This window comes from Pan troglodytes, chromosome 1, assembly GCF_028858775.2.
Source record: "Pan troglodytes isolate AG18354 chromosome 1, NHGRI_mPanTro3-v2.0_pri, whole genome shotgun sequence".
NCBI lineage: Eukaryota > Metazoa > Chordata > Mammalia > Primates > Hominidae > Pan > Pan troglodytes.
This window is the reverse complement of record NC_072398.2, coordinates 44417292-44444713: the sequence shown is the minus strand read 5'-3', so window position 1 is coordinate 44444713 and position 27422 is coordinate 44417292. Positions and strand designations below refer to the sequence as shown.

At 48.6% G+C, this 27422-nt stretch overlaps 1 protein-coding gene and 1 long non-coding RNA gene across 9 annotated transcripts in view; one reads left to right on the top strand and one right to left on the bottom strand.

Annotated features, from left to right (window-relative positions):
• Positions 1–27422, bottom strand: part of LRRN2 (leucine rich repeat neuronal 2) — a 68663-nt gene that overhangs the window by 30929 nt on the left and 10312 nt on the right. The window contains exon 2 of one of the 3 annotated variants that reach the window (XM_016936946.4): positions 16935–17032. The exons of 1 other annotated variant lie outside the window; for it this stretch is intronic. The gene's annotated coding sequence lies outside the window, so the exon portion shown is untranslated. Of the gene's footprint in view, positions 1–11318; positions 11405–16934; positions 17033–27422 lie in introns of those variants that run through there. One more of the 3 variants, XM_054673897.2, reaches the window with a different exon arrangement.
• Positions 11209–26838, top strand: LOC107969829 (uncharacterized). 6 transcript variants are annotated; one of them, XR_010150934.1, is made up of 5 exons: positions 11327–11412; positions 13979–14036; positions 14305–15890; positions 25310–26331; positions 26583–26838. It is a non-coding gene; the product is annotated as an uncharacterized LOC107969829 (long non-coding RNA). The 6 variants fall into 6 exon arrangements; XR_010150932.1 differs by having other exon boundaries at positions 25310–26838; XR_008541099.1 differs by lacking the exons at positions 25310–26331; positions 26583–26838 and having other exon boundaries at positions 11209–11528; positions 14000–14036; positions 14305–16054.

Sequence of the window (27422 nt, the reverse complement as noted above, 5' to 3'; positions counted from 1 at the left end):
TTCTATATTCTGACAGACTGTGGATTAGAAAGACTTAGGTTCAAATCCCACCTCCACCACTTACTCAGGGACACTTGGCAGGTGAGCCCAGCTACAGTCACTGAAGACAAGATGGGCCAAACCATAGGGAAAGAGCACAGGGTTGGAACAGGATGGGCTGGGGTCGGCAGCATGTGTGGAAACAGACAGTGGGGAAAATGTGAAGAGGAAAATGTCAGAGAGGTGCAGCCAACTGCACCTTCCCACAGTGAGAGAGGGCCTGGGCAGGGTGCAGAAGAAGCTGTAACCTCTCCCAAGGCTGCCCTCACTACTGGGTACATCTCAATGCCAAATCCCAGCATGTCAAGAGTTGAAAGAAGCCTGAAAGAGGATCCAATCCAGGGACCCCAAGAAAATAGGCCCAGAGCCAGGAAATTCCTTCCATGTGCTTTCCACTGCTTCCCCCGCAGCACCTCCAGTTTGTATGTCCGCTGAATTGAGGGATGGTATCCAAGATGCGACCACTGCATACCAAAAATGAGGTCCTTTTGTATGGCCCTGAGAGTTTTATTCAAGGGAGGCTTCACCTGCATGGACTTGTTACCACACAGTTGGTCTTCTAGCCTTGCGCCCCCAGCCTACTTTTTGGTTAGGTTCGTTTGATTCATTCATCCATTTATACTCTGCAGCTGTGTGCTGAGAACCAGGCCATGAGCTAGGGATACAGAGATAAATAAGACCCATCCCTGCCCTCCAGGACCACACAGTCTAGTGGTTTTGAAATGTGGAGCTGTTCAGACCACAGCCCCCAACCCTCAAGGTGGTGACCTTCCCCACTTTACAGCTAACTGAGATTACCCAGTGGTGGTGGCAGGCCCAGACAGAGATGGCTCCTGACCAGAACAGAGGCCTTTCCACTAGCCGAGCTGCCTCCACTGGCACTTGGAGGGAGAGGCAGCTGCGTGGAGCTGGGATGAGGTCAGGCCACAGTCATCAGAAGTCAGGTAGATGCACCAAAGCCCAGACCCTGGCTTCAGAAAGTACACCAGGTGAAGGGATTTGTGGAAGGCCACAGAGCAAATCAGCATCAAAGCCAGGACAAGAACTCAGGGTTTCTGATTCCTAACTAAACTCTTGAACCAGTGGCGGCGACTCAAAGAGGTGGATGAGCACAGGGCCAGTCTGCAGCCAGGAGCTGCAGCTGACTCCCTTACCTGCTGCTGCTCAGGACGTAGGGTTGGTTCTCGCCTAACAGCAACCTGCTGAGGGTCAGGCGCTCTGGGCTGAACAGCCCCACATTCAGAAACCACTAGACTGTGAGGTCCTAGAGGGCAGGGATGGGTCTTATTTATCTCTGTATCCCCAGCTCACGGCCTGGTTCTCAGCACACACATGCAGTGTGTGAACGAATGGATGTGCACATGAATGAATCAAACCAACCCAACTAGAAACGAGGCTAAGTGGGGGTGGGAGGTGGTAGAAGAACATGGACAGGGTTGCTCGGGATGCTTTATTTTCTTCTTTCCTGCATCCCTGAACATGCCAGGCATTGTGCAGGCAAGAGAGGAAAGCAGTATCCAGGAAAGAAGACAGACAATTAAGCAAGCAATAAGAAGAAACATGAAGGGCCGTGAGTTCCTCCTGGGCCTTGACCCCTGTGTGACCTTGACCAGATCCTTCTCCTCTCTAGGCCTTAATTTGTTTAGAGGAACTGGAGTTAGACTAAATGGTCCAAGGTTCACTTCCCACACTGATCCCCATGACTGGCAGACATGGACGTGAGCCCTCTCCCGGCTGCAGAGAATCATGGACTCTCCCCACCATGGCAGTAGGGGGTATGAGGAGAGCAAGGCCAGGCAGAGGCACCCTGGCGTGAAGAAGGCAAACAGACACTCCTGGAAGCAGGGTCCCCAGAGACTGTGCAGCCAGAGGTAACTGGCTGTGACAAGGAGTGAGCCAGTAGTCAATTCCATTCAATAAAACTTTGATTACCTATGAGCCTTGTAAACAGGCAGCTCCCCTGTGGGCCGAGCCGGAGGTGCTCTCTTCTTCCCTCCCTCTGTCCTGCCAGCACCTGCCCAGCCTGGCCCTGGGCCCTGTGCCAGCCCAAAAACTTCCTCAGCCTCTGATGCAAGGTGGGCAGCTGAGGGTTAAGTGCCCACTGGCAGGTGAGGGCTCAGGGCCTAGGGGCAGTGGGAGGGGAGGGAGCAGGAATCACTTAGCCCTCATTAGTCCAAATTAAAATCAGGAGTGAGATGACAATTCCAATTTGCAGTGGGCTAATTGTTTTCCCTCAGAAGCTGATCATTTTGCAGATTGGGGAAATTAATTGTTTGAAGTCCCAGGTGCATTGGCTTTGAACCCAGCGCAGGCCAGACAGGCTCTGCCTTTACCTCGTCACCATCCCTCAGGGACACACTCAGCAGTGGCTTCTGCCCTTTGGGATTCTCAGGCAGGGAGAGACTGAGGGTCAGGGGTGAGGGTAGGAGTCCTACTAGTCTTACCCTCAGGTGGGAAGAGGGAAGAACACTGGCAGAGAGGTAGGCTGGGAGATGCCAGCAGCTGGGGCCTGGTATCCAGGAGGGGTGCTTTGCCTACCTGATGGCACCTGCTCTGCGGAGGGGTGTATGTAGGAAGCCTCCTTGGACCTGCCAGAAGTTCCCACTTCCACTCTGCATCCAAAAGTCCCTGTAAAGTTCACTCACTCATTCAACAAACATCAACAACCCACTGTGTGCCAAGTGTTGCTTCAGGAGGGCTGGGGACACGGCACTGAACAATTCAAACACAATCCCTCCGCTCATGGATTTTACTTTGGGGGATAGATGGACAATAAATATGTAAGTAGACATCAGAGAGTGGTAGGGGCTCAGAAGGAATGACGGACAGCAGGAGGGATGGGGCTCCAAAGACTCCCACACTCTAATCCCAGAGCCTATGGAATCTGTTACCTTCCAGGGCAGAAGGAATCCTGCAGATGTAATTACGGTTATGAACTTTAAGATTAGAGAATGTCTTGGATTATCTGGGTGGGACAAATCTAGTCACATGAGTCATTAAAGCAGCTTTCTCCAGCAGCAGGCAGAAGAGGGATTCCAAGCGTGCGATGATCTGATATCCTGTTGCTGGTTCTGAGGAAGCTGTGCACAAGGACTGGAAGGCACCGTCTAGGAGCCGAGGACCACCCTCAGCTGCCAGCCAGCATGGAAACAGGGACCTCAGTCCTACAGCCACCTGAATGAGCTCAGGAGCGGATCCTCCTAGAGTCTTCAGATAGAGTCCAGCTGGCTGGCACCTTGATTTTGGCCTTTTGGAAACCTGGAGCAGAGACATCGGCTGAGCCAACCCAGACAGACTTCTGGCTGACAGAGCTGTGAGATGGCAAATGTGTGTTTCTTTAAGCTGCTATGTTTGTGGTGATTTGTTATGGCAGCAATAAAAAGCTATTTCAGGAACTAAACAGGGTCACAGGAGAGTGACTTGGTGCTATGTTAACTTGGGTGGCCTCTTTGAGGAAGGGACTGACACCTGGATGATGAGGAAGCAGAGTGGGGTGACCAGCTTGTCCCCATTTCCCAGTTTCAGCATTTAAGTCCTGCATCCCCCCAAAACCCCCCAGCCCCAGGCAAACCAGATGGCTTGTCACCATATGGCAGAAGGAATGGCCTGGGCAAAGGCTTGGGGAATGAGAGCTTTCAGGTGAGTTGTCACAACAAGCATCCCAAGGGAAGTTCTGTCAGACACAGGAGCAGGTGATGGGGGCTGCTGGGGAATCGCTCAGAAAACTCTTTCAAATGGGGACTGAGCAACTCTAGCTGAGGATAGGTGAGAACTCCCAGCCCTCCTTCCAGAACCCCATCCTCCTGCTGTAGGGCCTAAGAATTATCAGCCCCTGCCTGCCCTGCCCCGAGGCTGCTTCCTTTCTCCCCTGGCCCAACTCCCTTCCCCAGCCGGCCCCTGCCAGGGCCCAGGTGTCTCCCAGTGCCCGGGTACCAGGTGCCTGCTGTGGCTTTCCCCAGTGGGATGCTGGCATTCTGCCAAGCAGCACACAGCAGCGGAAATTTTTGAAGCCGTCTTTAATTAGTGAGACAATAGGAGGCTGGGAAGCAGCGAAGACAAAGGTTGCGGATGGCTTCACACCCTGTCAAAACAGCGGCTGTGAGCCTGAAGAATGCCTGAGAGGGAAAGGGAGACGGAAAAACAGAGATGGGCCATGGGACCCTTCCCCCTCCTCTCTCCCCTTCTCCCTCTCCTCTTCACCCCCCCTCCCCCACCACCGCCTTCCTCCTTGCCTCCCTGAACCATAGCTGCAGGCGCCTTGACATTAACCCACCCCTCTCCCAGTTCAGCTGGTCACCTCCCAGCGCTGTTTCGAGTCAGGTAAGAGGCAGCTGTTTAGGAGCTCAGCAAGGAGGCAGAAGAGCAAAGAAGGACCTGAGCTAAAGTTTTGGCTCCTTGTCTCATTATCTGGATGATGCCTGGCAAGTTAATTGCTCTGGGTCTCAGTTTTCTCTTCTGTACAATTAGAGTAATAGTGCCTACTTTGCAGGGTGGTGGTTGTAAAGATTAGAGATGTCAAAAAGTGCCCCACATGGAGTAGGTACTGGATAAATGGCAGCTATTTCTAATATGAGAGCTTGCACCTCCCATCCTGGATCCCAGCCCTCCAATCCAATATTTCTCAAACTCAGAGCGTGCCCAAGAATCACCCAGAGAGCTTGTTAACATGCAAATACCCATCCCACTCCTCAGGGTGGAGCCCAGACACCTGCAGATTGAACAGCTTCCAAGCAGGTGATTCCAATGCAGGCAGCTGGGTCTGCCTCCTGGGAAAAGAGCTAGCCGAGGGCAGTCCTGCACCTGGGTCCATTTCAGAAGCCATTCCCCTACAGATGGAGGGCGCTGGCAGGGAGGTGAGGTCTTGCCTCTCCCACCAACTTGCTACCTTCACGTGGGGGGTCTGTCCCGGGTGCAGCCTCCACATCTAAGCAAGGTGAGTTGGTCCTCAGGTCAGAGCTTCTGCGGAAGGGACCTCGGTATCCACCTCATTCTGCTTCCTTTTCAATGGAAGAAGCAGAGTCCCAGAGCGGGGAAGTGACTAGTATTAGATGGTGCAAAAGTAATTGCGATTTTTGCCATTGAAAGTAACAGCAAAAACCACAATTACTTTTGCACCAGTCTAATATTAATATAAGGGCACACACTGAACTCTGGGCTTCTGATTCTCATCTGCAAGATACAAGTACCCAGCTACAAGATGGCTAGTCCCTCTCAATTCAGAAGTTCTAAGTTTCTCTAGGAGTTGCTCCACTGACCCCAGGTTGGGAAACCGTGAAGGAAGCCTGAGGCTGATTGCCTTCTTGATCTCTAATCAATTTCTTCACACCTCTCTGATTTCTGGGCCAGGACGGCTGCTTCTCCCTTGCCAAATAATGATAGGCTGACCCTTACTGAACACTTGGTATGAACTAGGAACTGTTCTAAGCACTTGTATTAACCCATATCAGCCTACAACAACCCTGTGATGCCTTTATCCTCATTTATAAATGGGAATCTAAAATACAGAGATTGGCCCGGGTGCAGTGGCTCATGCCTGTAATCCTAGTGCTCTGGGAGGCAGAGGCAGGAGGATCACTTGAGACCAAGAGTTCAAGACCAGCCTGGGCAACATAGTGAGACTCTGTCTCCACAAAATATTTTAAAAATTAGCCAGGTGTGGTGGTGTGCAACCTTAGTCCCAGCTACTTGGGAGGCTGAGGCAGGAGGATCACTTGAGCCCTGTAGGTCAAGGCTACAGTGAGTTAGGGTAGTACCACTGCACTCCAGCCTGGGCAACAGAGTGAGACCCCATCTCAAAAAAAAAAAAAAAAAAGAAAAACTATTTAGCTGGGCATGGTAGCATGCACCTGTAGTCTCAGCTACTCAGGAGGCTGATGTGGAAGGATCACTTCAGTCTAGGAGTTCGAGGCTGCAATGAGCCATAATTCTGCCAGTGCACTCCCTCTTTGGTGACAGTGTGAGACCCTGACAAAAAAAAAAGGATCTAGAGATTAAGTAACGTGCCTGGGGTCAAACAGCTGAAGCTGGGATTTGAATCTCGGCAGTCTGGCCCCAAAGTCTGTGTGCTTAACCACTGAGGAACATTGTCCTTGAAGCCATACTTGTAAGTACATGATATACTGCCAACCCAAAGTCAGTAAAGACTGGTGTAAAGCGGACTGGATTAAGAATTAGAAGACCCAATTACCCGAGAAGGGGTACGAGGAGCCTTCTGGGTACTGAAATGTTCAAAGCTGTTCACTGAAGATTTATGGGTTTGAATACTGTAGACAAGTTTAATCTTAATGAAAAATCAGAAGGCTTGGGTTTGTCCCAACAGTGGCCTATTTATTAGCTGTGTGACCATTAGCTTGCTAGGCCTTAGTTTTTTCATCTGCAAATCAGAACAATTAGAATGAAAGCCTGCTTTCTTAGTTGATAAGGAAGTTGTACAAAGTTCTTTCTTTGTATAGCAGGTCCCATCCAGCTGTCTTGATCCTTTTTGCATCCCCTGATCAAAAACTCTCTACCAAACTCTCCCTGGCGGTACTCATAGCACATGTGGCTACTTCCATCCTTCCCTGGACCAGAAGCTCTTTGATTCCATCCAAACATCCAAGTCGTCCAACTTTGTGCTCATGCAGAAGTGGCACTTGGTAGTTACATCCATCATTGGCATTAACCAGTGCGTGCTGGAACCAGCTTGCCCCAGTCCATGAGAGCTGATGGGGCTCACCTCTTCCCAACTCCACCCTCAATAACATTACATAGGAGGTTGAAATTGGCTGTGATGGAAATACTGAAAACTATGAAAATTGGCAAACACTACAAATCAGGACTTCCCTTCTTGCCACCCCCCCCAGCACAACACCCCTGCCATGAACCCAAAATGTTCCTCTCAAGTAGGCCCCAAGAGGTTTATAAGAGCTCTGGGACTACCAGTAGCTGGGGAGCTGTGGTCTGAGTGTAGTTGTTCTGAAACTTTAATGTGTGCAAAAGACATTCTCCATTCTCTAGCCCCTGTGGACATTCCCAGCTCCCCCAGGCCTTGCCTGAAGAAACAGCCGAGTGGCAGTGGGACACAGGTGGCTGGACCCAGCTGAGGTAAGTTCTCTGAGAGTGGAAATGAGGTAAGTTCTCCGACAGCGGAACTGACCACCCCAGCAAGTGGTGCTAAAACCTTGATGGCATCCCTACTTCAGGTCTCACCAAATTTATGCTTTACATTTGGTGGGTTTTGTTTTTGTTTTCTTGAGACAGGGTCTTGCTCTGTCACCCAGGCTGGAGTGCAGTGGCGCGATCTGGGGTCACTGCAGCCCCTGTCTCCCAGGCTCAAGTGATCCTCCCACCTCAGCCTCCCAAGTAGCTGGGACTACTGGCATGTGCCACCATGCCCAGCTAATTTTTTAAAAAATGTTTTTGTTTCTTAGAGAAGGGGTCTTACTTATTTCCCAGGCTGATCTTGAACTCCTGGGCTCAAGTGATCTGCCATCCTAGGCCTCCCAAAGTGCTGGGATTACAGGCATGAGCCACCATGCCCAGCCAGGTGAGGTTTTTTTTTTTTTTTTTTCTCCTCCTTCCTTTCTCTTCCTCTCTACATTCATTCAAGCACCAATTCCATGTATTTTCTCTGCCAGGCACTGGGAATAGATACAAGATGAACAAGATCCAGCCTCTGTCCTGAGGGAGATCTGTACCTAGCAGGGCAGACTGACAGACTCACAAATATGACTGTGGCCCTGGGGGCTGCCGACAGGACAAGGGCACCGAAACGCAGGATAATTGTGTTCAGAGCAGCACAGTGGCCCCCAGAGCTCCACGCTCCACATCTTTCCTTCCCTCCCTTTCCTTCTCTTCTTTTTTCTTTTCTTTTTTGAGACGGAGTCTCGCTCTGTCGCCCAGGCTGGAGTGCAGTGGCGCGATCTCGGCTCACTGCAAGCTCCACCTCCCGGGTTCACGCCATTCTCCTGCCTCAGCCTCCCGAGTAGCTGGGACTACAGGCACCCGCCACCACGCCCGGCTAATTTTTCGTATTTTTAGTAGAGACGGGGTTTCACCGTGTTAGCCAGGATGGTCTCGATCTCCTGACCTCATGATCTACCCGCCTCAGCCTCCCAAAGTGCTGGGATTACAGGTGTGAGCCACCACACCTGGCCCCCCTCTATTCTTTCTTTGTCTCTTCTCTATCTCTGGCCTGCCCTTGGCTGTCTGCATCCACGTGTGTCAAAGATATAGTAACTGGTAGGTACAGTATGACATTCTTATCGAAAAATTAGAAGGTATAGAAAAACATGGAGAACATTTAAACAATCCCCTTTTCTACCTCCTGGTGCCATAACCACTGTTAACATTTTGATGCATATCTTTTCAGGCTTTTTCTTATGATAGTAAATATTCTTAACAATTTGTCTCTCCCTGAGGTTCATGTCATCTTTCTTGTTTTCCACCTTGTTTTGGTAGAGTACATCTTTTTTGAGTTGCTTTTGAAAAAGAGCTAAGTTTCTTGAAAGTCTGAGTGTTTGAAAATTTTTGCATGAACATTTTTGCAATTGTTTGCATGTCTTTATTGAGCCTCCATATCTGACAGTTTGACTGGACATATAATTTCAGATTGTAAATAACATTCCCTCACATGTTGGAAGACACAGTTTCATGACCTATTTGCGTCTAGGGCTGCTGTTGAGAAGTCTGCTCTATCCTAAAGCCTGTCTTTTTCTTCCTGGCTTGTGGAATCTTCACTTTATACCTGACATTCTGAAATCTGAAAATGTTGTGTCTTTGTGAGGGTCTCTTCTTCATTAATTGTGCTAGGCACCTAATGGACCCTCGCCATCTGCAAAGTAATCATCTTCATTGAAGGAAACAACATATTTTAAGTCTCCAAGAACTTGTTCTCTGCATCTTCCTTAAAAAATAAAAATCACCCAAATGTCTACCAACTGATAGATGGATAAAAAAATATGATATCTGACGGGCGTGGTGGCTCACGTCTGTAATCCCAGCACTTTGAGAGGCCGAGGCGGGTGGACCATCTGAGGTCAGGAGTTTGAGACCAGCCTGGCCAACACGGCGAAACCCCCGTCTCTACTAAAAACACAAAAATTAGCCGGGTGTGGTGGTGTAGGCCTGTAATTCCAGCTACTTGGGAGGCTGAGGCAGGAGAATCACTTAAACCTGGGAGGCGGAGGTTGCAGTGAGCCGAGATCACCCCATTGCACTCCAGCCTAGGTGACACAGTGAGACCCCATCTCAAAATATATATGTATGTGTCTATATATGTATATATATATATACACACACACACACACACACGCATATATATAGTATATCCATACAATGCAATAATATTCAACTACAAAAAGGAACAAAGTAATGGCACACGCTACAACCTTTGAAAACATGCTAAGTGGAAGATGCCAGACACAAAGGCTACGAATTGTATGATTCCATTTATATGACACGTCCACAATAAGCAAATCTATAGAGACAGAAAGCAGACTAGTGGTTGCCAGGATCTGGGGGAAGGGGAGAATGAGGAGTGTCTGCTGATGGGTATGGGGTTTTTTGGGGGCGATAATGAGAATGTTTTAGAATTAGATAATGGCAATGGATGTACAACCTTGTGAATATATAAAAAACTACCAAATTGTACACTTTAAAGTGGTGAATTTTATCTCAATTTTTTAAAAAGGCCCCATGATCTTCTTTTGTGGGTATAATGTCGTCTCTCAACTCTCTGAGGATATAAATTGAGGTGGTGATGATGGTTTTTATTTTTTCTTTTGCTCCCTGCATAGTATTTCCTTTCTTCAAGTTTTTATTTATTGTTTATTTTGGCTTATGCTTTTTAAATATTAGACACCTCCCTCAAAATTCTAGTAAGCCTTAGCCAATGGTTCTTTTTTTTTTTTTTTTTTTTTTTTTTGAGACTGAGTCTCACTCTGTCACCCAGGCTGGAGTGCAATGGCGTAATCTCGGCTCACTGTAACCTCCACCTCCCAGTTTCAAGCCATTCTCCTGCCTCAGCCTCCGGAGTATCTGGGACTACAGGCACGTGCCACCATGCCTGGCTAATTTTTATATTTTTAGTGAAGACGGGGTTTCACCATATTGGCCAGGCTGTTCTCAAACTCCTGACCTCAAGTGATTTGCCCACCTTGGCCTCCCAAAGTGTTGGGATTACAGGCATGAGCTACCGTGCCCAGCCAATGGTTCGTATTTACAGCCGATTGGAACGGGCAGGGCTTAACTGAGAGGAAGGGGGTCTCCCAAATATCATCACTTGTCCAACTACCAGTATTTTTAGACCCAACTGGAAGAAATGACCAAAAGGCTTCCCCATTTGGCTTGGAAACTTTGAGCAAATGCTCACTTTTCCAACATACTGCCTCATCTCTACCCATACTTGTACCCATATCCCCAAGTCAGCACTTTTTGGGTTCAGTCTCTTTGGAGAGCAAAGTTTTCTTCAGGATGCTCTAGGGTAAAGCAGGGACAGACATGGGGTGACATGGGGTGAGGAAGGGATCTGAGGTATCACTCTCCTGTTTCTGGCCCTACTCCATACCCTGTCTTCAGATGCCAACCATTTCTCAGCCTCTCTGTGGTTTTATAGCAGGAATCTGCCCATTTCTCATTGACTCCCCTCTTTGGGAGTCTCTGGGTTTTTCTTTCTCTATCAAGCCAAGTCAGTTACCTTCTCAAGTTCCAAAATTGTACTGACATTTCTTATTCGCTTTGATCTCCTCCCCTGCCCTTGTGGGCCTGCATCTTTTTTACTCCTTTACTTGTAGTGTGGTTTGGGGAAGCAGCACAGAGCACCAGAGATGTTAGTCCATCATGTTTAAACAGAAGTCCCTCCTTGCTACTGTCATTCAAAAGTGGCAGTCACTGGTATTCTCCGTTTATCATAAGGTGGCTTCTGCCATTATGACCAACCTCAGTCTGACATGAAATAGTATGTAATGCTGACTTGCCAGTGCTGTGAGACCAGCAGGGGAACCTCCTGGCAAGCTGAGAGTTGGGTGACTTTGCCCTCAATAGCCATCCTCATTACATTTCTCAGTCATACTTTACTGCATTTTATGGGGGAAATTATGTGGTAGTCTCTAATCCACGGATTCATGAAGGGCTATGATGTATCCCTTGAGAATGTCAAGGGCCTACTGTACCTCTGTCACTATGGAAACTAGTTCCCTGGTAGCAATTAGGCTTAGCAACATCCACAATGGTGCAATGCACATGGATTCTGGCTCTGGTAATGGACAGGGAGCAGTCCCGGGAGACAGGGCCACACTTACCCTAATGACAGTCTCCGGGGTCTTCATCCAGCCTGAGCACCGTGCATGGAGCCTGGCCTGAAGTGCTCCAGCTCAGAGGAGGAGGAGGGAGAGGGTAAGCCTGTTTGGCCCACTGAAATCTGGAATTATTCAAGTGCTCCTGGAACGGCTTTCCAAACCAAGCCTCCCAGGACATCTGTCTTACGGCCACCTAAGAGAATGAGGTTTAAGGTAGTCAACAGTTCATAATCCACTTTCGGGTGTGTGTGTGTGTGTGTGTGTGTGTGTGTGTGTGTGTGTGACGGATAGTTCAAAAGTCACTTGTGTTTGGCTTTGAAATGCATTGTAGGATTTTTTTCCCCAGCGTATTTACTATGCAAATGAGTTCATATGTGTGAAGTGTTTAAAACAGCCTGGCTCATGGTAAGTGCCTTATAAGTGTTTGCTATTATTATTATTACTAAAACTGTATTTAGCTTGGATCCATACGAAAACAAATTTGCATTCCTGGACTCTTTGAAACTCACTAAATTCAAGAAAAAATAGTAGATAAGACAGAGACCCAGGGACTAAGAACTCCTGGCTCATTGACCCCTCTTTACATAATAGAGAATAAGCCATCATCCAGATATTTTGTTTATTGGTTTGCCCCATTCACTGGATTGGTGAACTCCCTGCCAGGCCCACTCCTTGACACTTTACCAAGAACCAATGAGTTGATGCCTGTAAAGGCATCTGTGAGCTGTCTCTTTCCAGAGGACTCTCAAGGCTGCTTCTTCCTGGTCCAGGGGGTGACAGCAGGCCAAGCTCCATACCCTTGGCTTGTTCACAGGACTCCTGCTCCTCTCCAGGTCTCCCGTCCACCCTCGTTTCTCCTTCCAGCTGTCCTTCCTCCTGTTTATAGATGTGCCTCCATCTCCCCTTGCCTTTTCTGTTGTCATCCCCATCATCTCTCTTTCTTTTCCTCCTCTGGACTGGGAGTTCCTTAAGGGCAGGTCTTGTTCATCTTGTCAGTCTGAACACCTAGAATGGGGCCTAGTAAATAGCAGATGTCCAAAATATTTTTTTCCTTTTTGGAATGATAAATCCTCTTTCTTTATTGCCTTGCTTCTGAGGTATCTGCCTTGTGTCCTCTACTTTCCCTCTTCTCCCCGCCTTACACAGACACACACACACACACACTCTTTCTCTCTCTCTCTCACTTCGTCTTAGAGCCTCTTGGGCTGCTCTTCTGCCTGGCTGTGCGTGTGAAGGAGGTGGTGTTTCCCATCCTTGGGAAAGCCCTTCTGACCTCAGTGGTGGCAGAGAGAGGCCTAAATAAGTTGCACAACTCAGAATGTCAGGACTGATACCTCCTGATGAGAAGCAGGCTTGTTCTGTGCAATTTCCATCTCATTTGTCTTTTCATTTGTAGCTTAAATTGGCCAATTTCATCTGGAATGTGCCTGGACTCTCTGGCAAGCCATATACTACAAATGAGTGTCCCAGTAGCTGTCTACAGAGGGACTGGCAGGGGAGTGGGCCCAGGTCCTCCACAGCAGCATCGGTGACGGCTCCTGGGCTTCTGGAAGCACTAATGCTTGGAGGATGGGGGCCGAATGTGATCTCCCCAAGGCCTGAGGAGGGGAGGATGGAGGAAACTGCAATGAGAGGGAGTTAGGGCTAGGTCCTGAAAAATTTGGTTGATTGATTGATTGATTAATTTTTTTCTCTCTCTCTATCAGAAGAGGGTAAGGTACATGGGATGGAAGAGCAGTTGTTTGTACTTTTAAGAGTGGGCAGAAGTGATACAATGTGGAGCAAAAGAATACAAATACTCCATTCACGTGAATTTCAAAAACAGGCTAAACTAGGTCGACGCTGCTAGAATGCTGAGTGTAAGAGAGCCTTTTAGGGGGCTAGAAATGTTCTACATGTTGTTTTATATCTTGATTTGGGAGTGGTAATATGGGGATGTTGTATACCCCATATTCAAACTCAAGTTGCCCACATGATTTGTTTGCTTCACTATATGAGTTCTACCTCAATAAAAATGGGGGGAAAAGTCACACCAATGGTTTTCGAACTTTCCTGTACATAAGAATCCTGTGGGAGCTTATCTACAATGCAGATTTCTGGCCAGCCTGGAATCTAGTTGGTCTGAAGTGCTGTCGGGAATCTGCATCTGAGTGCCCCACACCCCCAAGGTTGATCTTGAGACAGGTGTTCCACAGACCAGAAAAGACCACACAGGGGCTTGAACATCTGCCCAGTTAGATGGCCTAAGCGCCATCCTCCTGGGAGCCATGAGGGGCAGCTGGGTGGCTGAGGGCTCCCGGATGCCCTTGGCAGGGAGGGTTAGAGGTTGACTATGCTGCAGCATAGAGAAAGTACGGTGAGGACAGCAAAAGCGGTAGCAGGAAACGAGGGGCTGCTCTCTGGGCTAAGAAGGACCAGGACAGGGAGTGGATCTTCTCATCAGGGATGAGAATCTCTCTGAGCAAAGAACGCTTTCCTGCACCCCTGCACCCTGGGCACCCTGCCCCAGGATGGCTGGGCAAACCTCATGGAGTGGCTTTGGCTCAGGAAAGGTAGCCGCTGCAGAAAGCTGGACCCCAGCAGATGTGGAGTTTCATGGAATAGCCTGATCCCTCTGCAGGGTCTGGAGACTGACGTGATCAGTTCCGTATCTGTATCTTCAGCAGGCACCTTCTGTCCAACAGGAAGAAGGAACCCAAGACTGAAGACCCACAGCTAAAGGTGAGACCTTGGGGAGGGTGTAGACAACGTGGCACTTCCATAGACAAATACCAGGATAGTCTGAGCATTTGAAAATGTGGGCAAATGATGACTTGAGCTGTCCTTGACTTGAGGGCCTGGGAGAGCTAGGATATAGTGAGGGGGAGCTACATACAGGGAGTGGGAAAAGGGGCAGGGGCATCTACCATATGCCAGACCCTTTACAAACACCATCTCATTTAATCCTCCAGTAATTCTCTGGCATAATTTACTTATGTCAACTTTACAGATGATGAAACTAAGACTAAGAGAAGTTCACCAACTTGTCCAAGGCCACAACTCACAGTGGAATCTGAACTCGGCTCCATATGACTCGAGTCCCACGATCTTTTCATGTTCCCTGCTACCTCTCCCTCTCAGCCTGCTACAGTGATGGGACATTTATGAACTTGCAAAATGCTTTCTTACAAATTATCTTATTTGATTTTCACAAACATGTGTGAGGCAGGTATAAGTTCTGTTCTATGGATGAACAATTAGTCTTCAGGTAAAGAACAACTTGTCCAAGGTCAAATAGCTGATAAGTATCTGGGAACTGGGACCTAAATACACATTTTATGAGTAACTTTGCCACAATATCTTATCTGGACACTTGAAAACATACTCCAGCCCTGTCATAAACCCAGGAGAATTTGAAGATGTCCCTCCCTACTTACAGCCTGGTTTCATGATCACTAGAAACTTGTTTAACTAAACTCCTTTCTGTTCTCAGGATGGCTCAGGGGACTGAGCTGGAAAAAAAAAAGGCCTCAGAAGGGAAATGGAGGCCCAGAAAGCTTTGGTGAGCAGCTCGAGATTACATAGGACATGGAGACCAGAACTCATGTTTCCTCAAATAGTTCATTTCCAGGGGGCTTTTAGGCTATTACTTCTATAATCTGCCCTCTGTCTGCCTCAGGGACTCTCCCCTCCAACCCCCATTTGGACCATGAACTGATGCCAATGGCACCAAGGAAGCATCAACTGATACTGGGCAGAAGGGCAGGGCAGTGGCCCCTGGGAGTCTTCATGGCTCCTCTGGCAGAAAGTACCTGGAGGCATCAGCTCATGGACCTGGAGCATATCAGCAAGGAACAGAGATAAACTGTACCGCATCACCACCCTGGCACTACTCATGAGAAACTTTCCCAACCATTATGCTTGGTTGACTTGGCCGGGAAGGAGTTAACACACAACATGTGAGGAGTACACTGAGTAGGGAGCTGTGTTCTTGGGTGACCTGTGGGTATCTGGGCCCATTTAATGCACCAAGTCTTCAAATAGTGGCAGCCATCACAGGCTCTCCTGTCTGCTTGTGCATGCACACGGGGATCCTTCACTTGGTGGCTTCTCCCCAAGCAAACATTTTTAGCCCATCCTGGTTTCTCCTCACTGCCCTCTCTACCCTGGGAAATGCAATCCACATTGTCCAAGTCAGACCTAATTAGACCAGCAAATCGGTGGCACTCAAGTCATCACAGCACACTCCAAGCACAAGAGGAAATGCTGTGTAGGTTATCCTGTGCGCTGCTTGTTGTGTCTGTTTGTGTTTCCTTGGATTATCCATTCTCTGCTCCCTGCCTTCCATTACCTCACTAATGGAGAGGCAGGATGCAGTCCTCCACAGGCCAGCATTCATCTTCCCAGTCTGACCCTCTCGGAGGCTATTACGCTGCTGTCGCAAGATCGACGAGGGGAGAAAAATGAAAACAGTGCACAGGGAACAATGGAGGGCAAATGGGACTCTTTTAGAACCGGATCCACTGATACGTCAGGCCAAGGAGAAATGACCACAAGCTGTGAAAAGTGGAGAGCTCCCCCAGACAGCAAAGCCAGGTGAGTGGGCTTCCCCACTGGGCTGCCCACAGGAAGAGGCCAGGCTGGTGGGGATAGAAGGGTGTCTGTCTGCAGAAGGCTGGGCAGCCTAGGCCCCACAAAATGAGAGGAAGGTTACTGAGGTCATTGCTGCCCCTGCCTCAATTAAAAAATTAGAAATCCTCCCCACCCAGCTCTGTTTGTCTCCCCACAAAGCATTGCAGAAGAAAACACGGAAGCCGCCAGCACTATTATGCATTCATGATTCCAGCTTCAACCAATCCTCTCTGCTGCAATCCCTTTATTCCTCCTCTGCAGCTGCCCCGGCACCTCTGCACAGTCCTTTTCTGAATCTGCCCCTCACCGTGCTCCCCACCTGCACCCCGTCCTCAGAACAGATTGCCTTGCCTGACCTCCTGAGGCCGATGGAGATGGTGATGTGACCTCCTTTGTCCTCCATCAGTGTGCCTCCCACACCTCTGCGCAGCTCGTTCATTCTCTCTCCCTCCACTCTGACTTAAGGGAAGAGGAATTTTAAAACCAACCTCATCCCTTCCCACCTCCTCAGGAAACTCACTCCTTTGCTTACCCTCTCTCCACTTTTAAAAATAACGATAAAAACACTCCTTTCACCTGTGATTCCTTCTAAGCACAGACCCTTCTTGCTTAAGCCCCTGTGAGTTAATTTTCAATCTCACAGCTCTTCTCAATCCAACAGTATTTTTGCAGCTTTCAGCCTCGGGAAGCTCTTGATGGGCTCGTCTGCCACGCTACCAACTTCCTTCTTGGAAGTCCCTCCCCGTCTTCTGCGTCTGCCTGGTGCCCATTCTCCCTCTGGGGTCAGTCCTCTGCCGTCTGGCAGGCCCATCCTCCACTCCCCATTATGGTCCCTCTTTACAGCCTTATCTGGTCTCTCATTACACTCTGCAGTAGCCTGATGGTCAGCTCTTTAATCAAATCCCATTCAGTTCCCTAAAATACCAAAGTTCCCCATGAGTCCCTAGAACAGTGTCCTAAATCAGACACGTCACCCTCTCTACCCCAATACTGGCCCCACTTCCTCACCAGTCTATCCTCCCCAGCAGTCCATTTCGTCTTCCCAGGTGAGGTTCCATTCTCTTTAGGAAGATAATGCTTCAACTCCTCCTTTGAATTGCCCCTAACTTGGATCACAGATGGACATGAAAGAAAAAAAAAGAAAACAAATTTTAAAAAGAATTGCCCCTAACAACAGAGTGATCATGCATTCCCGGGGGTCTCAGGGCACAATCCCACATGGCCCACCAAAAGGCCAAAACTTCTTTAAAGTCTCATTTTTCCTTTTTATTTTTTTGGAGACAGGTTCTCCTTCTGTCACCCAGGCTGGTCTTGAACTCCTGGGCTCTAAGTGATCCTCCCACCTCCGCCTTCCAAAGTACTGGGGTTACAGGTATGAGCACCCCCACAGCCAGCCCTTAATTGCTTTAGGGGTGAGTCGACATCATTAGTAGTTGCTTGAGGTCAAGACCCACAGTTTTACCCTTTTTATCTGTCCCTCCTTCTTGTGGCCCATGGTAAGGCCTTGATTGGCCAAAACCATGGGTTCCCCTTGACGCCACAGGGCACTCTCTGTGAAAGGCCCACCCTGGAGACCCCACTTATCTCCAATGTGTCCCTGGAGGCTGGGGTTGGCTCTCTTGTCACCTCACTCTTCAAAGGGACAGTGGGAGCTGCTCGAGCAAGCCCATCTCCTGGGCGCTGTGCCCAGGACAGAGACTAGTCCAATGTGTGGTTCCTTTCCAATCACTTAATCACATTTGGCTCTTCACACCTGAGGTTAAGGACTTCCAACAGCTCCACAAATCCTCTGCAATTAAACCTCCTGAGGCCCCCGCAGAGTGAAAATAACTCACTGCTTCCACAAGCAAAAACACCCTAGTAGACTTTTCAGCTTAGCATGGACACTTTCGGAACCCAACCAATTGTTTCTGCAGACCGCGTTGGCACAGCCTGACCCAGCACCTGCTGGGAGGGTGGTGGTACAGGAAGAAGCAGGAGTTGGAAGGGTTGCTTTGCATTTTGATAAAATGAGCAACCTGCAAATTCGATGCAAAATACTATGAAAAGATGGCATATATTAATTTGGAACCAAAAGCTCTGGGCATTTTAGGCAATAAAATGCCAGCCCTGTATGTGGTCATATTTACTGCCCCAATTTTCCTTTCCTGATATTCTAAGTAAAACGTAAAGTGTAAGATATTGAGAGGGACATATTCCTCTCCTGTGAATGTCTAGGCATAGGAATAAGTTGGTCATGATGCTAGTTATATAAATATAAATTGCCATCTCATCCATATCCTCACTGGCAAACATTTATTGAGCACCTACTATGTGTAAAACACCATGCTAGATGCTAAGTGAAGAGCGTAAAGTACCCTCATTCAGTTGAGCTCGTACAATAAACGTTTGTTAGGCGCTTATTGCTAAACATTTATTAAGTGCCACTTGCTAGTCATGTGATCCTGGGCCAGCTAGCTTTCTCACTTGCAAAACGAGGTAATGCCAATGCCCTTCAGTGGGTGGATGGTTAAATAATTGTGGCATATCCCTATCATGTTATACTACATGGTGACAAAAAAGAACAAACTAACTACTGATATAGGCAACTACTTGGATGAACCTCAAGGAAATTATGCTGAATACAAAAAAAGCCACTGGGCGCAGTGGCTCATGTCTGCAATCCCAGCTCTTTGGGATGCCAAGGCAGATGGATCACTTTAGGTCAGGAATTTGAGACCAGCCTGGCCATCATGGTGAAACCCAGTCTCTACTAAAAATACAAAAAATTAGCCAGGCATGGTGGCCCGCACCTGTAATCCCAGCTACTCGGGAGGCTGAGGCCGGAGAATTGCTTGAACCTGGGAGGCAGAGGTTGCAGTGAGCCAAGATCATGCCACTGCACTCCAGCCTGGATGCCAGAGTGAAACTCTGTCTCCAAAAAAAAAAAAAAAAAAAAAAGCCAACAGCAAAAAATTACAGACTCAATGTTCCCATTTATATAACAACTGTGAAACAACATAATTATAGAGATGAAGAATAGCTGAGTGGCTGACAGAGTGCGAGATGGGGTAGCGTGGCTATACAGGGGCAGCACAAGGGAGTCCTGTGATGGTGTGGTTAACTAGCTTGATTGTGGTGGATTTACACAAAACCAGGCACACACAAAGGAGTGCATGTATAACTGGTGAAATTCCAATAAACTCTAGGGTTATACCAATGTCAATTTCCTTGTTTTGACATTACACTATAATTAGGCAAGATGTTGGCGCTGGGGGATGCTGGATGAAGGGTACTGTGGACTTCCCTGTACATTTCTTTGCTTGTCCAGTTAATCCATACTTTTTTTTAAAAGGTTAAAAAACAACAATTTAAAAAATAGGGTGCAAAACATACATCATATGGTTATTCTGAGGATTCAACGAGTTAATATAAAGCACTTAAATAGCATCTAGTACATAGTAAACCTTCAATATATGTTGTGATTTTATTACTACTACATGCGGGACACTGGGAGTGCCCATATAAATAGCTCACAGTCTCTGTTTTTGAGGAGTTGCTAATCCAGCAGAAGAGAAAGACCCAGCAAAGAGAGACTTTTAATAGAATGTGCTGACTGTGCTCAGTTCATGGGAGGAGTTCTCAGGGCTTTAGGGAGGGTTTCCTGGAAAAGATGCCACTAGAGCTGAGTATTGAAGTCTGGTAAGAGTCAGCCAGGAGAGGAGACTATGAAGGGCACTCAGGCAGAAGGAACGGTCTGAGAAAAGCTCAGAGGTGTGAAGCCACATGAGATGGCTGAGCAACTGGGGACAACTGCTTTAACTTGGGCATCTGGGAGGCAGTGAGGGCTGGAGGAAGAGGCTGGCAAAGTAGGCAGAAGCCAGGCCAGGGAGGGTGTGCATGTCTCAAGAGCTTGCACGTTATCCTCCTGGAGTCTGCGGTGAGGAGCCACTGTCTTCCCTCAGCTTTGACCATCCTCATTCCTCACTCTGTGGACTCTCTGGGCACTCCTGTTCCAGAGTACTCCATTCCTGGCGTGGAATGAATCCTCATAGACCTATGAAGATCTGAGAAAAGCAAGAGGCCAGTGCTGGCCCCACCAAGCTAACTTGGTCTGCTCCAAACCAAACTGCACATGACATTCCAGATCCACCTTCTTCCCAGTCCCTGTGGGTGGTGGTGTTTGTTTGTGGTGCCACTCCCCCTTCCACTACTGTGTATAATTTGAACTTGCAGCAGTCTCTTTTCTATAAAGCGTGGATATGCAGCAGTAGAGACAGCATGGAAAGGCCAGGCACGTGACTCACACCTGTAATCCCAGTACTTTGGGAGGCCGAGGCGGGCAGATCATTTGAGAACAGGAGTTCGAGACCAGTCTGGCCAACATGGTGAAACCCCATCTCTACTAAAAATACAAAGATTAGCCGGGTGTGGTGGTGCGTTCCTGTGGACCCAGCTACTTGGGAGGCTGAGCTAGGAGAATCACTTGAACCCGGGAGGCAGAGGTTGCAGTGAGCCAAGATCACGCCATTGCACTCCAGCCTGGGTGACAGAGCGAGACTCTGTCTCAAAAAAGAGCATGGAAGTGGGGCCTGAGTACCAGGCTCAAGTCTAGCTCTTCACTGATCAGCCATGTGACTGTGGGCAAGCCATCACTCCTCTCTGGGCTGCAGTTTGCTTCACTGTGAAACAGGTGATCATAATCCACACCCCAGCTTCCTCATGGGTGTGGCTCTAAGGACAAAGAAAAAAATCGAACACGATAATATATGTGAAAGAGTTTTGTAGGTTGTAAATAGTTTTTCTTCTTGTTTTTGAGACAGGGTCTCACTCTGTCGCACAGGCTAGAGTGCAGTGGTGCTACCCTAGCTCACTCTAGCCTTGACCTCCAGGGCTCAAGCGAACCTCCTGCCTCAGTCTCCCAAGTAGCTGGAACTACAGGCTCTGGCCACTACACCTGGCTAATTTTTAAATCTTTTGTAGAGATGGGGTCTCACTATGTTGCCCAGGCTGGTCTTGAACGCCTGGCCTCAAGTGATCCTCCACCTCAGCCTCCCCAGAGTTCTGGGATTATAGGCATGAGCCACTGCGCCTGACTGTAAACAGCTTTTCACATGTGAAAGATTAATGCTATTGTTCCTGAAAAATCTATTGGTGAGGAGGAGCCTACACTGGAAATTCAAAGTGAATGACTTTTGAATCTTTGGTTGGGGAAAGACAGGGAAGGGAAGGGAGCAGGAGTATGGTCTTCTGGTCTACCAATGCCACACACAAGGAATAGCTTTCCTTTCGGACTTTTTCATGGATCCTTTTTGTATTTAAAGACCTCTCATGGATGAATTCACTCTCCCAAGATTTTCTGGAAGCCAAATCTGTGCCAGACACCAATGATACAATAATACAACAGATAGGGTCTCTACCCTCATAGAGTCACAGCCTAGTGGCATAGATGGACATTTCTCTAATAAGCACCTAACTGTATAATTAGATATCATCATGTGTGTTATGAAGAAAGCATACAGGACATTGTGAGAGTGTTTAACTGGGGCCTGGTAAAATTCTGAAGGTACAGGGATGCTTTTCTAAGGAAGGGCTACTTGAGCCGAGATCTGCAGGATAGCTAGTATTTAGGGAGGAGAAGTAAGGGATGGGAAGAGTGATTAAGGGCCAGGAAACAGCACATGTGAAGGCCATGAGGCCAAAAGGAGCTCAGCAGTCAAAGAGCTGAAAAAGGCCAGGGTGCAGAGTGCAGAGCGTGAGGGAGGGGAGTGGGGATGCCTCAGTGCAGGCACAGGTCAGATGCCACAAGGAACCATCCCACTGGCCATCCTAAAGAGCATGGGAATCACTTAAGAGTGTTGAGAGTACAACATAATGTGACTAGGTCAGATTTGTGTCCTTAAAAGGTCAGTCCAGCAGCAATTCAGAGACCCACTCACCAAAGCCAGGGAACATTTTTTAGTTCTGAGAAGCATTTCCACTCTTGTTTTTTTTTTGTTTTTTTCTGACACTTTCTTTTCCCTTGGCTTCTCTGACAATTGGAGATGCAAGAGTGGATACAGCCATACCAATGAGAAGGTGATTCCAGCAGCCTGAGGAAAAGGCAAAGTCAGCCTGAACTAGTGTGGAGGCTGTGGAGATGGGGAGGAGTGGAGTGGATGGACCCAGGTGCTGTTTAGGAGGTAGACAGGGCCTGGTGATGGGCTGGATGTAAGGTGGTAGAGAAAAGGGAAGAGCTGACAGTGACTCCCAGTTGATGGCGTGCAGAACTGAGGTTTGAGGTTATGCCATTCACAAAACAGGCAGCACTGGAGGAGGATCAGGCAGCGGGTGAGAAGGCAGTGGGAGATGTAGCAGGAGAATCACGACTCTGGCTTTCAGTATGTCAAGTCTGAGGTTTCTTGAGACATCCAGCTTAGTCAACTAGGCAGGTGAATATAAGGATATGGGGCTCAGAAGAAAAGACACCAACTAGGAAGCTGGGTGTCATCTGCATGTGGATGACAATGGAAGCCGTTCGTGTGGCTGAGATGGCCCAGGGACAGAGTATCCAATCAGAAGAGAATACCTTGAGCCAGACCATAAGGAACACCAACATTTAAAGATCAAGACGGGAAGGATGAGTCAGCAAAGACGACTCAGGAGTACCAGAGAAGCCAAGAATGTGGGGTCAGAGAAGCCAAGGGAAAAGAAAGTGTCAAAAAAAAAATGAGTGGAAAACGCTTCTGAGAACTAAAAAATGTTCCCTGGCTTTAGCAATCTGGAGAGCTGCTTCAGCAGAGTGATGGGGGAGGAAGCCAGACTGAAGCAGGGCTGGGGAAGGAGTGGGTGGCACAGAGATGGAGAATGCTGTTGCAGCCAACCCTTTCAGACATTTGGCTTGTACGGAGAGAGAGACAGTGTGGTGGCAGCAAGTGGAGTCGGGCTTCAGGAAGGTTTTTGTTGTTGTTTTGCTTGTTGAAGACATGAGAAACTTGAGCATGGTGAGAAGGCTGTTTCTGAGAAGGCAGAGGAGAGGATCTAGAACATGGGTGGTGGAAGAACTGGCCTGTGATGGCCATGCTGTGGCCTCTGCAGACACAGGAGGGAAGGAGGAGAGGACTGGCCCAGAGGCAGGTAGTTTGGGGGTTTGGTGGGGATAAGTTGGGGAGTTCTGCCTGGTGACTTCTCTCTCTCTGTGAAGTGGGAGGTGAGGTCCTCAGCTGAGCATGAGGGTGGAGGCGGAGGTTTGGGGAGGAAGGTGTGAAATAGTCATTGTGGAGACTGAGGGGAGACAGAACCAGAGGAACGTGGTAGGAACACCAGGCACTTTTGAAGAGCAAGTTGGGTTGGTGATGGTGAATTTGTAGAAGTAGCAATCTGTTTGTGTGTGTGTGTGTGTGTGTGTGTGTGTGTGTGTGTGTGTCCCAGCGGGTCCAGATTCCTGAATGCAGGTAGAAAGAAGCGGATAGAGCAATTAATCCAGAACAGGGACTTGGTCAAACTAGGACAATAAAAAGACAGAGGCTCAAGAGAGTTTAGGATATTGGCAGGAGGATTCTTTAAAATGATGGACCATGGCCTCTATCTGGACTCAGAGAAGGGAAGGCAGAGGAAGGTAATTGATGGTTAAAAAAAAAAAAAAAAAAAAAAAAACAAAGGTGCCAATGGAGCAAAGGTCCCAAAGAGATTAAAGAGTGGGGGTGTCATACAACCCTCCCACTGCTAAATTTGACTGGCTAAAAAATAAGTGGTGGTGTGGGAGTCCTTGGACAAGCAAGCTGGGAGACTAAAAGGTGTAGAAGGTGATGACCAGAAAGCTGGGTACTCTGCTAGGTAATTTTCAGGGGATGGCAGGATACAGAGTGTGAAATTGCAAGTGAGTGGCTGAGATAGGTGAGCCCGTGAAGGGACTGTTGGGTCTGGGGTAGAAGAAGCTGTCCACATCGTCACTAATCTCACCCAGGATGATGGACAGACACACACTTGGAAAGGGAAAAGGTCTATGGGCACACGCCAAAGGCTTCCCTGAATGAAGAGGGTGGCTAGTGAGAATAAAGGTGAGTGGGGAGGATGTCGCCTTATTTTGCGAGATTTGGGGAATAATCGTGTCTTAGAGACATTACATTCTCTTGCACATGAAGTAGCCCCTCCAGGGTGAAAGATCAGGAAAATCAGTGGAAGAAGGAGTCTTGAGAAGAGGTAGTAGGTATAGCACAAAGCCAGAAGTTAGGAGCTTTCTGTCTAGTCCCAAGGGCACTAATACGCTATGTGATCTCAAGTCATTCCCCCTCCCCATTGCTTAAGTTTCTCATAGATTAAAAATAGATCGGGAGGACCGGCTAAGATAGGGCTTCCCAAGTGGGGCTAGGGAGCAACAAATGGGTACAGGTGTGCTGAGATCATGACCCTTTAGCCCTTGGGTCAGTTGGGGCCCCTGAGCCATTATCACTGTGTTTCTGTGCTATAATGTGAATGAGGACGGTGATAAAGCAGTGGGACAGATGCTCTCCAGGGCCCCAGCTATCTCTGACGTTCTGTTTGCACATCTCTGTCGCGCCGTCTTGGAGGAGGCTGCATGGAGGCTGATAGAAGAACAGACAGACTCCTGCTGCAGGCAGAAGTCCATCTGCTGGCAGAGATAGAAGCCAAGTTTCCTAGCTCCCTCTTGCTCTCCTTCCCTCCCTCCCAGCACTAGTTGAGGGAGCTGTGATCTGCTCAGATGCCCAGGTGAGAGCAGGTGCACCTTGCTCCTCTTCCAGCTGATAGTTGGGTGGTCACCGGCCCCCTCAAGCCTCAGTAGCAGCTTGTGAAAGTGAAGGAGTGACCACCCACTAGTTCTATCAATCATCCGCTTCATCCAGCTCTAAAAACAGACTCACCATTTCTCAGAAGCTAGGCAGCAGCACACTTCTCACTGCACACCATCCAGACAGAGCCTTCACAATGCAGATCTTTCTCTTAGGGCCAGCCACTTCTCAGAGATCCACGTAAGATCCACATACATGGTTGACCGAGGGCCACCCCCTCTCTGCTACTAGCCTTCCGAAGGGCCCTCCCTCTCCCTCTGTCAGATGATATATGCTTAGAGAATGCACCAGCAACTTAAATTCACCCTAATCATAAAACACCGGGAAAGACCCACTTGGCCCTGTACTTTGCGCACAGTAGATGTTCAATAAACATTTACTGAACTAAATGAAGACTATTCTCAAATATTTAAAAAACAATACCCTACCAAGTCTATCAGAATTCTTTAAATTATCCATCACATTATTCCTGTTTATTTGGGTAGATAATTAAAAGATGACTTTTTAAGTTCTTTAATATTTATTGGTACCTACTGTGTGCCAAGCATTTTACAAGCATGAGCTGGTTTCATTTTCACAACCCTGTGAACTGGGTGTGTTAAATCCATTTTATAGATAAGTGAAATGAGGCTCAACGAGAGACTGAGACACGTCCAGGGTCATAGAGCTGGGAAGCAGAAGCCACAGGATTCTAACCCAGATGGATCCAACTTTCAAGAAAATGCTCTCTTCAGCACATCAGGCTGCTTCCCACAAATGCACAACAGATTGCAGCATCAAGAGTGACCGAAAGAGACAGAAGCAGCAAAGTTGTATGCAGGAAGACTGCAGCCACACAGTAAATCTGAGGCTTCCCACTGCCTTGCCCTGGGGAAATTGTTCTGAGGTTGGCTAAGCTTTGCCGAAGAAAAGTGGAGAGGGGTCTGGCCCCTGCTCCTCTCAGCCCCTGTGATTGCTAGGCGGGTTCTCCCCCTCCCTGCTTTCCCCCACTACCCAAGTGATCTGGCATTTCATTTAGGGCTGCCCTGCTTGGTTCTTTGAGTGTGTGAGAGGCCTAGAAGCAGCAAGGATCTGTCCTTGGATACTCTACTCCCACCCCTCTCCCCACAGGACCAAGTGACTCCTGGGCCCAGGTACCCTTTTGTTCTCAGGGCCCAGGAAACAGATAGGAGAGTGGTGGAAAACATGAGTGGTCTGACCTGCCACGTTTGAATGCGGCTGTCAGCCCCCCATGCCTGCCCAAATCTGCCTGACAGGTGAGCAGCTGTGCACATCTGTCTGTCCATCTGTCTCCCTCTCAGGGGCCTGCAGAGAGCCAATACTCCTCAGGGAGGGGAGGCCCTGGACCTGAAGCAGCTTCCTTACTTTGGATGTTACTCAGCAGGGACTAGGAAGGGTGGGGCAGGATAAGTGTGCCTCTGTCCCCATCCAAAATCTGACCCCCTCCTGCCACCAACTGCCAAGTCCGCCTCACTGCCTCCCCTCCCCTCCTCACTACTCTCCCAGCTCTTCCTGCCAAGCTCTGCAAATTACCACACATGCCAATAAGTCATTAGAAACCAGAACGGCAAATGTGAGGTTGCCATGGAGACCAACACCGGGGAGCTGACAGCCCTGGGGGCCGGCCGGTGGCTCAGGTGTGTTTCAGGGAGAGCTGGGAAGGTCAAAATGCCTGGCAGAGGGTATACGCACTACTGGGGCACTGATTTTAGGCAAGGCTCTGCCTCTCCTGCTTTTCCTCTCCCTTCCCTCCCACAGCCCTGGGTCCTGCCCACCTGCAGCTTGTTATGGGTGATAAATGCTGCATAAGCTTCACGAGGGCAGGTGCAGCCTGGGCCAGTGGACTGGGTCCTCTCCTTTCCCAGAGCTGTGTCTCCACTCAGAGCAGGTGACTGTGAGAAAGCCCACCTGGTGACCAGTTCCAGGACAAAGAACACAGACAGATCTGAGCAACCTGGGCTGGCTGTGGATGTTTGGAGAAAGCTGAGGCCCAGGAAGGGGCTGAGGTCAGGACTGGAACTCAGAGCTGCTCATCTTCCTGCGCCAGTGCTCACGTCGCCTCTGCCCAGTTCTTAGCACAGTGCTTGGGCCTTTATATGCACACGTTTGTTGAAAATGTAAAAATATACACATACAATTGTTGTAATGGATGAGTTCATGAGAGAATTCATGTAAGCATCTGGGATTTCTGACAAAACAGGAGTGGACCATGGGTTGCAGTCCCGGCTCATCCACTAACTCAGCGTGACCTCACACAAAACCACTCCTTCCTGGGCCTCGATTTCATTGTCTGGAGAATTCGCAGGTTGCATTTCAGACACACTGTATTTCAAACCAGGCTTCTCGGAGCCACCGAGTTCTGAAGCAATCCCTCCGGGGTGGCTGGGAGGTCAGAAGGAGGCCAACTGGGTTCTGGTCCACCGCTTGGCTTTTGCCTTGTATTTAGTTTCCTGATGCTGCTGTGAGCAAAGGACCACAAACTTAGTGGCTATAAACAACACAGATGTATTCTCTTACAGTTCTGGAGGCCAGAAGTCCAAAATGGGTCTCCCCGGCTTCAAGCTAGGTGTCGGTAGGGTTGTGTTTCTTTCTGGAGGCTGGAGGAGAGACTCTGTTTCCTGGACTTTTCCAGCTTCTTAGACAGGAATCTAGAGGCTGCCCACAGGCCCTGGCTCATGGCCCCTTCCATCTTCAACACCAGCACTGGCAGGTCCAGCCTTTCACACAT